Consider the following 17357-nt stretch of genomic DNA (forward strand, 5'->3'; position numbering starts at 1 on the left):
AGGAAAAGCAGTGGGTGTGATGACTAGAAGCCAGAGTGAGGGTTGAACCCACAGCCAAGAAAGAATGAAACAGGGATAGATGAGTTTGCCTTGAGAGCTTCTAACAGCCCTGGGCCTGGGCAGCATAGGAATTTTCCCAGTATAGTGTTTCCCAGAAAATATTAACTAGATTTGAAAAACAACCTTGGAATGTATAGGACTCACAGGATCACTTACTTAGACTTAATTTTAAAAATTGCTATTGTGTTTTGCATTAAGAAAAACGAGGGAGTAGAAGAGGTTTTTCAATTTATTCTGTTCTGAAAGTAAGTAAAACAAGAATTCTTCAACATCTTATTTTCCTTCACCTCTCTGAATTTGAAAGCTTTTTCTTTTACCTCTTCCTCCAAGCAGTTAATCTTTATCGTAACACTCTGCTTATTTCATTTACATAGAATCTACTTTACAGTCATTTTCATATTTTTAACTTATTGCCTCTTTACTCCACTGAAACGTATATCCATGGATAAAAATTGGCTTTCTTCAACATCATAAGCACTCTGGTTGACACATAGTAGGCCTTCAATTGATATTTTTGAACAAACAAATGGATTGACTAATAAATGAAAAGGAGTCAGGCTGGTAGTAATGACCTTAGTTCTTCTGAATTTTCACTCTTCCTTTCCCTTTACATTGACATTGAGTATTCTATAAAGTCACCACAAAATATTTCTGGAAATCACATGAGCTGAAAGAGAAGTGAAGTGAGTTTTTCTCCTGATGCTTTCCTGCCATTGCTAACACTCTCAATGGAGGAAATAAACAGTAACAGAAGATGCTGAATATGTAAAGCACCTGTACTGAAGCTACCACAGTAGCTGATTCTGGAGGAACCAAAGCTGGGATGTACATACTGAAGAGAAAAGGTTTCTTCTTAGTGTAGGGTTAAGGTTAAAGGTCTAATTATTTCCTTAACCTAGAGGAACCAATTTAGAGCTGATTAGTGTCCTGAGAACCAGGAATACCTTAACATGGTTTTATTTCTATTTGGCGATGAATGTTACTGTTACATATTGACTACAGTGGATCTGAGTTAGATTGATCATAAAAATCTCATAGTATTATTAGACTAATCTTTTAAAAGTTTTATTCTGAGAGTAAAATTTCTTTACCTAGTTTTACATTCTACTTTATGAATCCTATACTCCATTTGCTAGAATAGATTAAATCTTTTAAGCTAAATCCATTTGGTAAATCTGTATGTACCATTAATGGCACACAATGAAAAATTCTAGCACCAATGTCTGTTTTAGAATTGCATGAGTAAAAATCTACTTCTAAGGGTTATTGTTTCTGTGCTAAGTGCTAGTTTATGTAATTAAATGTACAAATATGTCACCATCCTGAGCACTTTAGCAGTGACATATTATAAAATAAGAGTCGTGTAAAGTTTTTCATATCTTGACATGAAATTAATTACTTGAGCAGAGGTTACTGGGGTAGATACTATAGAGCATGCATCTATGATTTGTTCACTGTTAATGGTCTCCAAATAATTACAATACAGGATGGAAGACTTTAATCTTTTTTTTTTTTTTCCATACCATGGATTGAATTCAGGACCTTGTGTTTGTAAGGCAGGCGTGACACCACTGACCTAAATCCCCAGCCCCAAGACTTTTAAGTAATTTCAAAACCAAAATATTGTGTGGTATCCCCTAATAACTTTGAGAGTTTAGACAAGGGACATTATCTTTTCTCAGAGATGATTAAGGTGAATCTATGATTTTATTTTAAATAGTACTATTTATTTGTGTAGAAGAATAGGCATAATTCCACCATGCAATCAGGCAGAAAGTTTGCTTATATGGAGGTAAAATGTATTTCCTGAAAACTTAATACACTCAAGTGTAGTAGCTCTATTCTATAGCTAAAACAAATCTCAGTGCCTAGGAACAGAGTAAAAGTATTAGGAAATTGTGAAAAAAAATGTAACATTCTCAAATTTAGCTGCTCATTTCCGAGCAACACCTGTTAACATATTGTGGGACAGATGTTTGCTGACAGTATGATACAATATGAGTAAAATGTATGGAATGGCAACAAAATGAGTAAAAAATGATTTAACATAATCAAGTCTTGGAATATCTTGGACTCAAGGCCATAGGGTGCCATTGAAGATATTTGAGTGGTGGAGTGACCCACTCCGAGTACTTGTACCATATTAATCCTGCTGTGGTGCAGATGAGAGAGTTCATATATGTGGAAAGAAATGAGGCAATGACCAGAAACTGAAAGTGACGGGGCCCTTTGGGGCACTGTTACAGTAGCCCACGTGTGCAATAAAAAGGCTATGAACTGTGGTGGTCAAAAGTGAGGTGGAAAGGAAGATATTTGAGAGGTATTAAGGGAGAATGACGCAAAAGAATGCAGAGAAGGATTCATGGTTTTAAGCCATGGAATTATTATTATATTTAACAGACTCAGGAAAATGTCCACAGAACAATAAAAAATGAGTTGTAACTTTGGAAAAGAATTACTACAAGGGTTATATAATTTGAGTATTTTACAAATAAGAATGGTAGTTGAATCTATAGAAGTACAAAATATTACAAAAATGTATGTAAAGAGAAAAACCAGCCAGCAATGCACCTTCTATCAGAACCCACATACAGTGTTCTGGACCTGACAAGGGAAGTGACCGTGGAAGAAGCCATAGTGATAAAGTAGCAGAGAAGCCAGCGAATGAGAAGTCTCAAGCACGAGACATGTAATTAAAGATCCTTAACTGCTGTAGAAAATATCAATGACACGAGGCTCGGCGCTTTGGAAATTAGGAAATTACAACTCATTTTCAAGAAAACATTATCCAGTCAGACTTTGCCGGAGAAATGCTCACCATGAGGATTTCACAATCTAGGTGGTGAGAAAATAGAGCCTCCCAGGAAATTTGCCTTTGTATGAACTTTTGAAGAGAAGCGGACGAAAGAAATGTAATGCCAGCTCAAAGGCAAAGCGGATCTAAAAGGTGGTATTTTTCCAATTTGAGGCCTGGGGAAATGTATGTATTGTGTAGGCAAAGGGAAGGAACTAGAATAGACCAACACATTAAAAAGAGCATAAATTATTGGAGCCAAATCATTTAGAAAGTCTAGAGAGACTCAGGATTAAAAATCCTAAGAGTTTACTAAAAGAAAAATTAAATAAAGAGGGCCACCCTTTTTGAAGAGCTGAGCAGGAAAGAAAAGCTTACTTTCTGTTTTTTTGAGACAGGGTCTTGCTGGGTGGTTCAAACTGGCCTTCATCTCACTGTGTAGTCCAAGCTGGCCTCAAATGTATGGCAATATTTCCTGCGTCAGCCTCCTGAGTGTTGGGATTATAGGTGTGTACCACCACACCTGGCCCTAGGAAAGGCATATTTGAGATGTAGGCACAAATAGAAATCTTTCTCCTTTTACCAGAATGCCATGTCGTTCTACTAGAGGACTGGCAAGGAAGACTGGCATTGTGATGCTCCTGTTTCAGTCAGGCTGCTGTCACGTTGGAAGGAATGCAGTTGGCATGCCGAAGAGCATGGGGTGCTCTCTGGTGGAGCATGAGGGGATGTCAGGGAAGCATTAGGATAAGGAGCAATGCAGTTTGTACCGTCTGCAGCAAAGTCATAATAAAGTGAGTGAACAGACTGGAGAAGAAAGGAGTGCTGTCAGGCAGGGGAATCTCCGGGCTGGGATCGTGGGTGGATACCAAGGTGTATGCAGAGGGGGAAAAGTGGAAATAAATTGAAATAATGAAATAATGAAAAGGTAGAAAAATTAAATTGGGATCAAGTTGATGCTGACCCTGTTGATACTAAAGTTGTCACCAAATCTGGAAGAGGTCAGCCTCATCTTTGTTTCATTTTATGAAAAAAAACCCAAAATTTCATAATCAAATATGATAGGGACGGTAGTTCTTGCAGTATGTATCATTATCTTCAAAATGGTAGGGGGAAGAAAATGGGCACAATGTACAAAGTGAGGTTCTTTGTGATTTCATTGTTTTTAATTTGATGTGGTACACGTGTCATTGGCTGTTGTTGGGCTGTATTCATTTGCTTATGTATTTTTGTGGAACTCACAATCATGACTAGTACAATAAGGAACAGGCAAAAGGGAAAGAGTACTTTTTTTTCTTGTCTACATTTGGGATGGTCCTTCCTCTGGTTGTCTTCCAGCAGTGACAAACAGGATCGAACCAGTAGATTTATTTTTAGCAGCTCTTACAGCTTTCTTCTAGGTTATATTTAATGTAGGATCATTTTGTTCCAAACAGCACCAACTTCATTATCAGGACTTAGTGATTATCACATGGCAGTAACATCAAAGCCTGAGAACCAGGAGTTGAACTTGTTAATTCCATGGTACTTCATTTGGACACTCCTCAGAGAGGGTCTTCATAGTAGGTCTTGAGGATATCACAAAATGTGATGACAGTTATCCCTTCAGACTTTTACTTTTGTAGATTTTATTGATCCTTTACAAGAAATGCTAGAAATTAATAGTCTCCACCAATGTTAATGTCATATGATATATGTTTCACAACCTTTGGAGTGTTTGTAAATAGTCAACTTACATATTTTTAATGATGTTTTAAGACTGATGAAATGTTATTGAGTGTGATATTTTGTATAATATATGATTAACATGTTACTCATTTGATTATAGTTGTATAGTATTTTTCCCCTAATTTTAGGGTATATAAATACCCTAAATGGGGAACTAGATAAAGTATATAGTTTGTGAGTTGACATATTAGTTCTTCCAAACTTTTTAATTTATAGTAGGTATGATACTATTTTCCTTCTTAGAAAAGCATCTTCACATGATTGATTTACAACATTGAGCCAAATTGTCAGTTTCTTCTAAATAGCATGAAAATAATAGGAAATAGGGAGATAGATCATTTCCAAAGGGGAAGGAAATCCATGAAATAGAGGGAAGGTGAGGGAGGGAAGGGATAAGGTATGAAAAAAAAGGAATTGGGATGTGTTGTGTACATGTACCGACTCTGCACGAAAAACATATACAGCAAACATGTATGGAAAAAACAGGAAAAGTGATCAAAGGATGAGTGATTGTGTGAAGAGGGAAGGAAAAGGATGAAAAAGAAATTGAGATGTGTTATGTACAACTTCCAACAAAGAATGTAAACATTGTGTATTATACACATCTACTAATAATTCAAAAATTTTAAACATTTAATCTTGTTAAATTAAAACTATTCAAACATAAACCACTAGACTCTCAAAGATCTCTGGTAATTTTAGGGAAACTAAACTGTGAATTAAGAATGGAATAAAATTCTAAGCACTCCTAAGGAACTGCAGGTTGGCTTTTAGAAGCCTCTGATGTATAACTGTTAAGGACAGCCTCTGTCTGCTTTTGTAATGGAATTCCTTCAGATAATTCTTTCAGAAGCACGTATCTCATTCAGGCCATAGGGTTCAGAAGCTTGGAAAATGTGTTTAAATACAACTTGTGTGTTTATTATTTATTTTTGAATGACAATAACATTTTCTTGGATCAGGGAAGGACTATATTTCACATGGTGAGAAAGTTTCCAGAACACTATTTTGATGTCATAGACTCAAAAAACGGGAAATCAAAAAGACCTCAGAGAGCACTTAATTCTGCCCTGTCTTTTTACAAATAATGAAACTGAGATAAAGCGTGAGTTGTTACTTGCCCAAATTGCTACAATAGTTTATTAATGCTCATTGCGATATATTTTGGGGAATTTTCCACAGTGTTCAGTTTTTTGCATATGACATAAATCAAGTTACTAAATATTGGAGTCATTTTAATTACTTGATCATTTTACTTTTCATAAAGTCCCATCTGGGATAGTGGCATGTTTTGGAGTTCAAACCTCTTAAAAGTAATTAAAAAAATTATTCAAGATGCTTAAGAGACTGAAGAAGAAGGATCACTAAATTCAGATAATTTAGTGACACAAGTTAGTGAGTTCTTAATGAGATCTTTATTTTTGGATCTTAAAATAAAATATAAAAAGGCTAGGATGTAGCTCAATGGAAAAGTATCCCTGGGTTCCATCCCCAGGACCATAAAGAATTGATTGTAGCAAATGTAAATAGTCACGTGATCAGTTTTTATGTGACATACCTCTGTATTTAATTATAGACCATTAAGTTTATCAGATAGGACCCCACTATTGATCGCTTCTTTCCTCTCTCATTTATGTTTTTTAAATGAAATAATTTACTGATGCCTTATTTAATTCTATAGAAGATTTTAAAGAACTATATTAAACATAGTTTTAGGTAGGAAGAATAAGTTCAAGAAATCTACTGTACTTTATGGTAACTACACAATGACATTATATTACACATTAGAAAATTGTTAAATGAATGGATCCTGAGAATTCTCCCCCACAAAAAAATAAATAAATATGTTAGGAAATAAATATTTTAAATAGCTTGATTTAGTCATTCCACACTATACATATGCCAAAATCCCACATTTTACACTAAAAAATATATACATTTACTTATCAGTTTAAAGACTATATTAATAAAATGCCCATAAACTAAGAAAAATAAAAAAGATAGTAGAGCCACAATTTTAATTTTTGTTTCTTTTCCCTGTCTTGGTTATCTTGCTTTTGATTTAGTTTTTGCACTGAGGCAGAGCCTTTACCAGGTAAAGATAAAGATCAGCAACAGAAAAAGTACAGTAGATTCTCCTCACTTGCAGTTTCACTTTCTGCTGTTTCAGGGACCCATAGTCAGGTGTGGACCAAAATTAATAAATGAAAATTTCCCCATAAAAACAATTCATAAGTTTTATTGGATACCATTTGAAAAGCATGATGAAATCTCTCACCAGTTCCACAACAAATGGTACGGGAATCATCCCTTTGCCTAGGTTATCTAGACTGTATGCACTGCCCTTGTAGTCACTGAGTAGCCATCTGCATTATTGGAACCGTTCTTACAGTGCCTGTGTTCAAATGCATCACTGTTATTTTATTAATAATAGTAATAAAAAAGCACAAGAATAATGATGGTGGCAATTTGGATATACCAAAGAGAAACCTTGCAGTGATTCCTTTAAATGAAAAGGTAAAAGCAGAGGGAAGAAAAAAAATCACCTACTGAATGGAAACATATTCCTTCGTATTCTTACGGTAAGAATAAATAGAAAACCTGGTGTTTCTGAGTTTAGTACTATTCAGTAATCCACTGGGGGTCTCATAGCATATTCACCAATAATAAAGGGAATGAATTTAATTTTCAGTCCTACAAGTTCTGTATTTAATACATGTCCTTTCGACCTTTTATCCTTATTTGCATATAGGCCATATATGTTAACAGACTTATAGGCTCTCATATTAACTTATTAAATGTAGCTAATCATAATCAACTCATGCAACAAGCATTCTGTCTGTATAACCCTTTTTCCAGAACCCCAAAGTATCTTTTGTGAATTTTTTGCCTTTCACATTATCACATGCAGAAGTTTTCCCAAATATTTTGCCACTTCCTAACACAATTTTCCATATCTCTGACCTCCTCTAACAGATTCCTCACTGTCTGTCACCTTTCCATGCTTAAAGCCAGTGCCACATACTTCAGAATTTTGTTTTACAGACTCTTCAATTTGTATTCTGTCAAACAAGTTCAATACCTTAGGGCTCACACTCCAACAACAGATACTTACTTTCAGGCTGTGGATCAACTGTGGATCTGGTTGACAATGTCGGGCTTGGCTGACTTTCAAATATATTTGCATTTTCAGTGATCCAGGCTAAACAGACCTGTTCCCATATTGGAAGGCTATGGACTACTGTAAATTCAAAATAGTCAAATATATTTTAAGCTGGCATTTGAACATGGCCTATCCTGAACTGGCTTATTGTCCATTATTAAATGTTAAAGGAAATAACATGGCCAAGCCCTTGATTGGCTTTGAGGTTCCCTCGGGGGATTGGTGGTACACACATCTGGGTATGCTTTAGTGGCCGTGGGTGCATGCCCTTGGGGTTCGTGGTCTTGGCCCCTTGCCCCTTCTCTGGTACTGTTCCCTTGCCCTGCTTCCCAGCCACCATGAAGTAAGCATTTTAGCTCCATCATGCCCTTCTCCTCTGACATTCCTGACTTGGAGCCCACTGATGAAGAACAGAATCCCTAGAAACAATAAGCCAGATTAAACCTCCCCTTTAATTTGTGAGTGTCAGCTATTATGTGCCAGCATAGGAAAGCTGACTGATACAAGGACTGTAGTTCATCTGCAGAGAACACTGAGCATGAGTAGGGGAGTATGCACTATGAACAAAAACTGAAACATGTCAGTTAAATGCACTTAAAGTGTATTGTTCCCAGTTTATGATGGTTTGACAGGATATTTTGCCTTATGATGGCACAAAATCAATAGACATTTACTAGAAAGTGTATTTTAAATTTCAAATTTTGATCTTCTCCCTGGCTAGTGAGGTGTGATAAGAATATTTTCTCATGATGCTGGGTAGTGGCAGTAAGCCAGGGCTCCCAGCCAGCCACTCGATCGGGGTAAACAACCTGCTCTATATTGTGCTGTGTTGCTAAGGTACGAGGTTCAGTAGGTTAGGTGCAGTAAATGCTTTTGAACTTACCATATTTTGTATTTAAGATAGGTCTGTGGAGATGTAATGCCATTGTACTCTGAGGTGCATCTGTACACTTAGAAGACACAACCCATCACTTTATTATGTTCTTACAAGTTCCACAGTACGTCCTGTCCTCTTCAAGGAAATTCTTTCAGAATCCAGCCTACTTGTACCATTTTCTTAAACCCACTAAATTAAGTTTTGTGGGCTTTCATTTCATTTTTCTATTTTGGTAATTAATAAATAATTCAGTCCTTCATGAGGTCATTGGGGAAGCACAGAGCTGGGATGCTGGAGAACAGAAAGCCTAGGGTAGCAATCACAAGTTAACAGTAGAACGGCTAAAATAGAACAAGATAGGGAAGGGGTAGCTATGTGAGCACAGTTCATGATGAAAATTGTAGGAATACTGTGGGAAGTATATAGCTTTTAAGAGCCATGTTCTAGAGTGAGAGACTGCATCTAGCTTCAAGATTTTGAATAACAAAGACTTAGGGAGGGGTGGAGGGATTGAAAGGGCAGGGGAATAGGGAAAAAATAACAACCAAGATGGATTATGTAATGGTACAAATTTCCATTGATAAATGTCATTATATTGTATACCTTAAATGTTCCAATAAAATTAAAGATTTTGAATAAAATATTTAACATCCTAGAACTGCACTTTCTTGTCTCCAGAATAGAAGTAGTAGCTATTAAATAGCATTGTGAAAAATATTTGTTAAGTGTCAACTGTCTCGCTTAGTGATTCTTACCTATGGCAGGTACCAACAAATGTTATTTATATAAGCAGTTGGTAATCAACAAATGTATAACTAAGAACAAAATAATGTATGTCATCACTTTAAAAGGAATCCTTTTTCAATGTAGTTAAGACATCTAAATAAAATACAGCTTTTTGTTTTGTTTTATTACTTTATAATAACTGTATTTGAATCAGTTATTAACTAGCTAAAACCAACATAGTTTTCAAGGCAGATAGAAAAACAAAAATTAGGGCAAAGAAGTAAATGTGTAATATTAATGTATTTTATATGTTAAGATGTTATAATGGTGTTATGCTTAATTATGCTAATTAGCATAATTAAGGAAATACAACTTTTTCTACAATCCTTACCCTAACATTGTAATATATTGTCTCTTCTTGCATTTTAAAAATATATTTGGAATTTTTCTGATACTATACTTGTATCACTTTTTCACTGAAAATTATGTAATAAAAATCATGCTATTATATAATTTTGATAGCTATCAATTAATGTATTGTATAATAGCCCATTGAGTGGGTGGCAGTAATACTTTCCACCATTTCACTGAGGTGGGCATTTAGATTGTCTTTAATTTAAACTATAAATACGATTACTCATGAAGGTGGAGCAGAGTCCATGGAATCGTGAAATTAATAGCCAATAAAGTGTTGAATGACAAAGAGATGTGTCATAAATAGAACTATGTATGTTCAAGATTCTAAAGAGAGCTGTGCTTCACTGCAGGCTTCTTGCCATCAGGTGACCAGGGGTTCAAGACTGTGTTCTGCATGCTTCCTGCTGGCTTGTTTCAAATTGCCCTGGTACTTTTAATCCTCTTCTAACGGTATTGTGTTTTGTAGACAATTCTAGCGTATTTCTGAAACTTATTGAGATCAGGAGATTTTTTTAAGTTGATTTTTTAAGGTGTGCATTTTAATAAAAAGAAAAGTCAGAAAAGAATTATCTGGCATGTAGTTTTTCTAGAAATATTCAGGAATTTTTAAACTACTCTTCTATAGGGCCAGTAATGTTATAATGTTTCCCAACTGAGAAAGAACCAAAATACCAGAACATTGTTGGAGCCTAAATATGAAATAGAGAATCCAAAATAGCTTAAATATAATTTCATCTTTTATAGGTTGGCTACAGAATGTTATTAAATATGAGCGGTGAGAAAGATCCTTTAAGTGGCTTCGCACCCATGTTTCAGGGCATTCTCACCATATTTAGAAGCTCAGGGACCACTCAGAGGGATTGAGTGGTACAGATAGGCAGGGATCCGGACTGTGTCCCACCTGTTCTAGGGATCTAGAGAATCTGATTTGAGTATTAGGGTTCTGTGTAAAGTTTTTGTTTTTAGAAAGGATTAAGATATCAAAGCTATGGTGAGAAAAATCCAGAACAGAAACACACTCATCTGTTGCTGTCCTCCCTCACTGTAGAGCCATATATGTAGTGTCCCTTCAGCTGCCTCTGGGAGAGAAAACTGCAGATATGCTGGAAGCTCAAATACTGAGATAATATGTTTTTTATGAAGGAGATGCAAATATATATAAGAGTTTGGGCTTATCCTTTTCCAGTTGAACTGGATTGCTTACTACTAAAGTTATGGTTATAACAGTTCTGTTAATGACCATAGACCTTTGTTGACTGCTTATTTATCACTATGTAAGATAATCACAGTTAAAGTCCTTATTACATTGAAGGAAATTGAACAACCACATCTAGGAAGTGGAGAAATGAAGGCTGGAATTCAGTTTTGGCTTCAGAAATGAGTGATTATTTTTCTGAGTTGCATAGCCATATGTCAATTCCAAGATGATAAAAATGTGTATTCCAAGATTATTTATTTCTAATTCATTTTTTTCCATTCAAGACTATTTATTGAATACTTACTATGCCCTGGGAATAAAGTAAAATAAGATGGATCTCATCCTCTAGAATGGGAGAATGCCAAGCAAATGTGCTTTATCTGTTATGGTAAAAGCATGCATAGAGAGTTAGGATTGAGATCCCTGTCAGAATTCACTAGTAGATGATGTTCACCTGTATCTTAAATTATAAATAGTGCATCATGTAGAGGAAGATAGGGCAATGGACACTTCTGTTGGAGAAATTAAGATGAAATGTGGAGTTGTGATATAGCATGAATGCCCGGAGACTACAAATAGTTATACTTAACATTTGCAGGCATGTGAGCAGAGATTTTCAAGCATTCCTGTACATGAGAATCACTTGAGGGTTTGTTAACAATCTTCTATGTCTTTCTCAGTTTCTCATTCAGTAGGTCTGAGGTCGCACCCCAGAAGCTGCATTTCTAGCAAGTTCCCAGGAATGCTGTGCTACTGAATTAGGACTCCCATATAACAGAAGAAAACATAATTTTCTGTGTCCTTTTTGGAGTAAAACAGATTAAGAGTAAAACAAAACAAAGTTTAGTGACATGTATATGCCATGCATACATGATCAATACCTAGAGAAATAAATACAACTCAAAGAGTTGGTTTTGAACTCAACTTTAGTGGCATTAGTATTTATTTGGACATGGTCTTTGTAAAGATGCTCAAAAAAGTAAGGAAAATTAAGCCTTGTTATACAAATTTAACTCCCTTAGTTGTCCACTGATGATTATAGTTTGGAGTAAAGTCTTCTTGCTCTAGTGCAGAGAAGAACCTTTTAAATGGTGAACATAAATGTGAGTGTGTATAAAATGGTGCATACATATAAAAGGGTGAAAAAATATATATGACTTACAGTGTTTACCGTTTCTACTATTTCTCAAAATATTAAACTCCAAGGATTTTATTGAACTGACAGCAGAAAGAATAATAGGAAAAAAAAGATAAACTTTGACATGCACAGGAGAAAAAAACCACAGAAGTGTGATTATCCACCCACCTAATTTTGATACTTAATACCTTTTTTCATAGGTCAGAAGTATGAGGGGAAATGTGACCAGTTCTTTTTGAGGGATAGTATAAGTGATTATTAGGGAGGATGAATGGACTGGAGACACAGAAATTACAGTAACTTGGAAATAATTCTCGTTAGAGTTTGAAGGAGTTCAAAAGATAGATATTTTGTGACAAAACTCCTTTTAGGTGTAGTCACATTCCTCAGTTCTTCATTTCTGTCAGAGATAATGAAATTTTAGCGAGAAGGTGAAAGGTAATTGGTAATTGTGTTCTCTTAGGCATGGGCAGGTTTAAGGCAGATAAAGGATATCCAGAGCAAAGCCTTTCTTCATGCCTTTGCTTGAGAAGGAGGACCCAGGGCCGAAAGGGGGAGGTTGGGATGGCCAGAGAGAGCTTGATTCCAAGATGTTTCCCACACTTTGTCAAAGCACACTTTGGAGTATCATTGTTCTCTGCTTCCAAACAATGTAATAAGGCTTTAGGTGTATGCACTTTAAGACATAGAAGGGTGTTTTTCTGTTCTGTAGCTTACTATTTTTAATTTTTTTTGTATTTCTGACAACATTCCAGCCATATCAGTGCATATAGATCTGTTTCATTCCTTTGACAGTCATGTGCATTAGTACTTTTTAATGAATATGAAACAGATTGTCCATTTCCTGGTGACTTTCCCTGAACTTTCTGTACGTGTGTCTACATACTTGTGCAGTTGTGCCTATAAGAAAGATCCTTACAGTGCAATTGCTGGGCTCATGGTTTTATAAATGATTAACACTCCTACTGTTCTGTTTTCCCAAAGGTGTTAATAAATCATTAGAAACTTGATGGCTTAAGATAATAGACACTTCCTACACTTCTGGAGGCCAACAAGCAATTCAGAAGTACCCCTGAAAATGGTCTTGAGGGAGACTGCCCAGGCCTCTTCCGGCACCTGGTGACAGTTACCATTCCTTGGTGTTCTGTGGTTTGTGGTCATTTCACATCCTGCTCTGCTGCCATCTCCACATCAACATCTTCTTTCTGTGCCTTCTTGACTATGTGTCTGTCTATAAATCCCTCCTGCTTCTTGCTGTTATAAAGATATATGTGATTGAATTAAGGGCCCATCTGGGCAATTCAGTATAATATTTTCTTTCAAAATCCTTTGTTTAATTGCATCTTTTACAGTTGAAGGTAATATTACAGGTTCTGGGTTTTAGGACATGGACATATAGCTACCATTTCAGCTACTATAATTGTTAGGACACAAGTCTGAAATTATGATGTTAGAGACCAGGAGGATTGTTTGGTAGGGAATGGTTATTTCCAATTCTTCATAGATAACTACTGCTTAATATTTCCCCCTGATTTTCCCCTTCTAAAGGCATCTTTAGGACATTTGCTATTTATTATCAATTAATGTTCTCCAGATCATTTTAAATACAGAAATAACTTATACCTAAAAATAGTTCTTGTGTTACTAACATTTTGTGCATCATGAACTTCTTTCTGGTTTAGATGTCAAAGAAGATCAGACAATAGAATTTAATAGATGGCCTACTTTGAAGAATAATGGAGCCTCCTTGCCTTAGACTGTAATTTTAATTCAATCACATGTTAGAAAAGAAAAGATTTGGTTCAATTTGATTTCTGTTATAAAGTTGGACTTGTTGTCACCTGAACATATATACTCTACATTAATTTAACATTGCTGTATTCTTCTCTGTGAGAAAGAGGAAATAGCAAAAAGATCAGTTAATTATTCCTCGAGGAACATACTAATTACTTTATATACAATCATAGGCCATTGTATAGGTAGGATTGAAGGAAAATTCATGCTTTAATGATAGTCTATCTAGAAAAATTTCAGGTGAAGTTGTTATTTTCTTAACCCCGTATTGGTTTAATTTGGACTTAGCTTGCTGAGTGCACTATTCCTGGACCATATTTGGAAAGATAAACTGGGTTATGTAAACTGTTGATAAGGCTTTGTAGATTAATGCATCCTGTTTTAGGTGAGTCATGTTGAAGACAAGGTCATTCACAAAATTTATAAATAAACATTTCAATATTCAGTGTAACTGAATAAGAGAATCCTGAATGAGAGAATCTAATTCATTGGCCATCACTAATAGTTTTACTACCTTTGTGTTCCATCTGGCAAAGTTCCTGGGCTTCAGTACATGTAGTGAGCTACATATGTGGTTGAAAATCATTTAAAATATTCCAGTGTTTTCAGTAGCTCTTGAATCATTCTTTTGTTAATGATAACAATATATTGTACTGTACAAACTCAAAAGTATTATAGAAAGTACAGATATAAGTTAGAACAAAGATTGAAACGTAGTTTTTGAATTCCAGAGGTATTTTGAAATTCAGTATAGAAATAAAATTGAAGGAACATAATTTTGTGTAGAAGGAGAAGCCTCAAACTTATTTTAAAGTGGAATGAACAACAGTAGCTTTAATTAAAAGGTACAAGTTAGTCATAGTACCATTTTGGTCACCTACTGGACAATACATGTTGGAAAACTTATTTTGAACTTATGATTCTTCATGCCTTCATGTATAAAATGTGACTAAAAGTACCAATTTCCATGAATTCATGGGATGATCAAAATCAATTGAATCCTTAGAAAAAAGAGAGCTTAAAACATGTTTTTTGTTACATACTTTGTGATAATAAAGACTATAAAATATGGCATAATGGAGACTGCTAAGAACCAAAGTTAGCAGATGCCACATCCCAACTGCTAGCTATTGTAGTTGGCATTGCTTTTTTAGCCAATAATAAGTTTTATGCCTACATCAACTCCAGGAAGTAGTCCCCAAAATAGTTAAATGAAAAGAAAGCCTTCCTATGTGATTAAGAATTCTCCTCTTACTGCCTTTTTAATCATATCCACAAATTCTAAGATATTAGTTTTCATTTTTAAAACTAAAGACCAATATATGTATCACATGTCTTGAAAAATTTGTCTAAAATACACTGTGATAATTTAATGTAGAGAAAGGGTCATAACGTAGATTAAGGTAGATATAACTATCTACCTTATCTACCTTCAGGGGTTTCTGAATTATTGACTGCTTTTCTGACAGGAACCCAAGATGTGAGCTTGTCTTTCTGGAAGAAGATGGGCCAGTTATGTTAAGGCAGTGTAAAATTTCAAAGACATTTTGGAAAGCATGCACAATCCGGACTTCTCAAAATCTCCTTTGTCCTGGTCCCTAAACTGATGGGCATAAAAGCAGAAATACAGTTAATGACAGACCGCAAGGTCAGAGCCCGATTTTCATATATGCCTCAGGATTTCCTTTGAGGCTTTGCTATGAACTTCCAAGTTCACTCTGCTGCAGGAAATGAAATATAAAAGTTTTCTAACTTTGTGTGGGCTGCTTAGTGGAGTGGGATGGAGCTGCATTCTTGAATTACATAGATTTTAAAAGCCTCACAGTAGCTGATGTGCACATATACTCGGTATTCTTAGACGCTGAAGATTGATATGGTGTGAACTCTTCGTTCTTAGCACAAGTTAAACCTTGAGTACCATTTTGATCAGTTTCTCAGACGGTATGTGTGGCTTTTTGCTCCTCCAATCATCTTTCGACTCCACTGTGAACTTTTCAGCAACTTTTGCATTTAGATCGCGCTTCCTTCATCCTTTCCTGCAAGCTTTTTTTGACCTTGTCGTTGTATCCTCTTCATTTAACTGGCTATTCTACTCCTCTCCCTTCCCCTCCCTCTCCTTCCTGTCGCTTCATTTCCCTTTCCTCCTTCTCCCTTCCCTCTACTCCCCTCCTCTCCTCTTCCCTTACCTTTCCAGTCTTTCCCTTCTCTTCCTTCCTCCCCTCTTCTCCTCTCCTTTTTCCTTCCTCCCTCCTTCTGTCCCCTCCTTTTTCACCGTCTCCAATCTCTCTCTCTCTCTTTTACCCTTTCTTGTTCTTTGCCCTCTCTCTCTGTCTTTCCTCCTTTCCATCCCTTCCTCTTTTCCATCCTTTGTTTTTTCCTCCCTGCTGCCCCTGCCTCCCTCCCTCCCTTTCTGGCACTGAACGCAGTGCCTTCCCAATGAGCTACATTTTCAGGCTTTTTTTAAAGACTTCCTCTCTAAATCAGTAAGGTGCTTAGGCCACACTTTATCTTGGCATCCTCCTGTTTCAGCCTGCCAGAATTCTGAGATTACCAGCACGCCCCACCATGCCTGACTTCATTCAGCACTTTAAAATAGGTGGCTCTGGGTATAAGTCATACCGAGTTCAAATCCAGCCTGGGCAGCTTAGTCACTTAGTGAGACCCTGTCTCAAAGACTCTGAGCTGGATCCACAGTACCAACAAGAAACACCCCAAACAAACAAATAAAATGAACATATATTTCTCTGTCAGTAGATGTTTATTTAATTGAATTCTAGAGCACATTATTTAAATGGATATAGGGAATTAAAGTGACAGCTAATGAATTTCAATAAATTTTATCTCATATGGTAGATATACTTATTTATTTTCGTTGAACCCAATATTATTTGTCTTATCTTTTATTTTTTTCTTACAGATGCATTTGGTCATTTTGGTCATACCTTAGATTTATTAAAGGATTGAAAAATCTATATATATATTCACTCAATTTTGCTAAATTTTAAAAGGTGGTCACATTTATGGGATTAGTTAAAGCTAGTGGCTCTAAAGAGGTTTGAAATTAAATTATACATGTAACGCTTGCTTTTCTGACTTTTTTTTTAGGTAATCCAGAGTCTGCTCTCTCTCTCTTTTTTTTTAATATTGCCTTCACACATTGCACCTCAGTGTAAAGTGACGAGTCCACATACAACCCTTAGAAAGCTGTTTAAGGGGGCACCTGTTAACAGGTAAAACAAGTAAAGCTAAAAGTACCCTACTATGTATCAATAGTTATATTGAGAATTGGAATATAATGATTAACTTGTTATTTTATACTGTGATGGGAAAGATATATTGAATAAATTATTAGAAATGTTAAAAGGTGGAGTTGGGGATTTAGCTCAGTGGTTCCACCACCTGCCTCGCAAACACAAGGACCCGAGTTTGATCCATCCCTGGTACCAAAAAAAAAAAAAAAAA

General features: G+C 35.7%; 1 protein-coding gene across 5 annotated transcripts in view; it reads left to right on the top strand.

Moving 5' to 3' along the window:
- The window catches only part of Slc16a7 (solute carrier family 16 member 7), a 104601-nt gene that overhangs the window by 21296 nt on the left and 65948 nt on the right, over positions 1-17357 (top strand). For 3 of the 5 annotated variants that reach the window (XM_033763752.1, XM_033763753.1, XM_019210771.2), the window contains exon 2: positions 17001-17125. The exons of the other annotated variants lie outside the window; for them this stretch is intronic. The gene's annotated coding sequence lies outside the window, so the exon portion shown is untranslated. The remainder of the gene's footprint in view (positions 1-17000; positions 17126-17357) is intronic. 5 annotated transcript variants of the gene reach the window in all.

Source organism: Fukomys damarensis, unplaced genomic scaffold, assembly GCF_012274545.1.
Source record: "Fukomys damarensis isolate Sample0158 unplaced genomic scaffold, DMR_v1.0_HiC HiC_scaffold_15, whole genome shotgun sequence".
Lineage (NCBI taxonomy): Eukaryota > Metazoa > Chordata > Mammalia > Rodentia > Bathyergidae > Fukomys > Fukomys damarensis.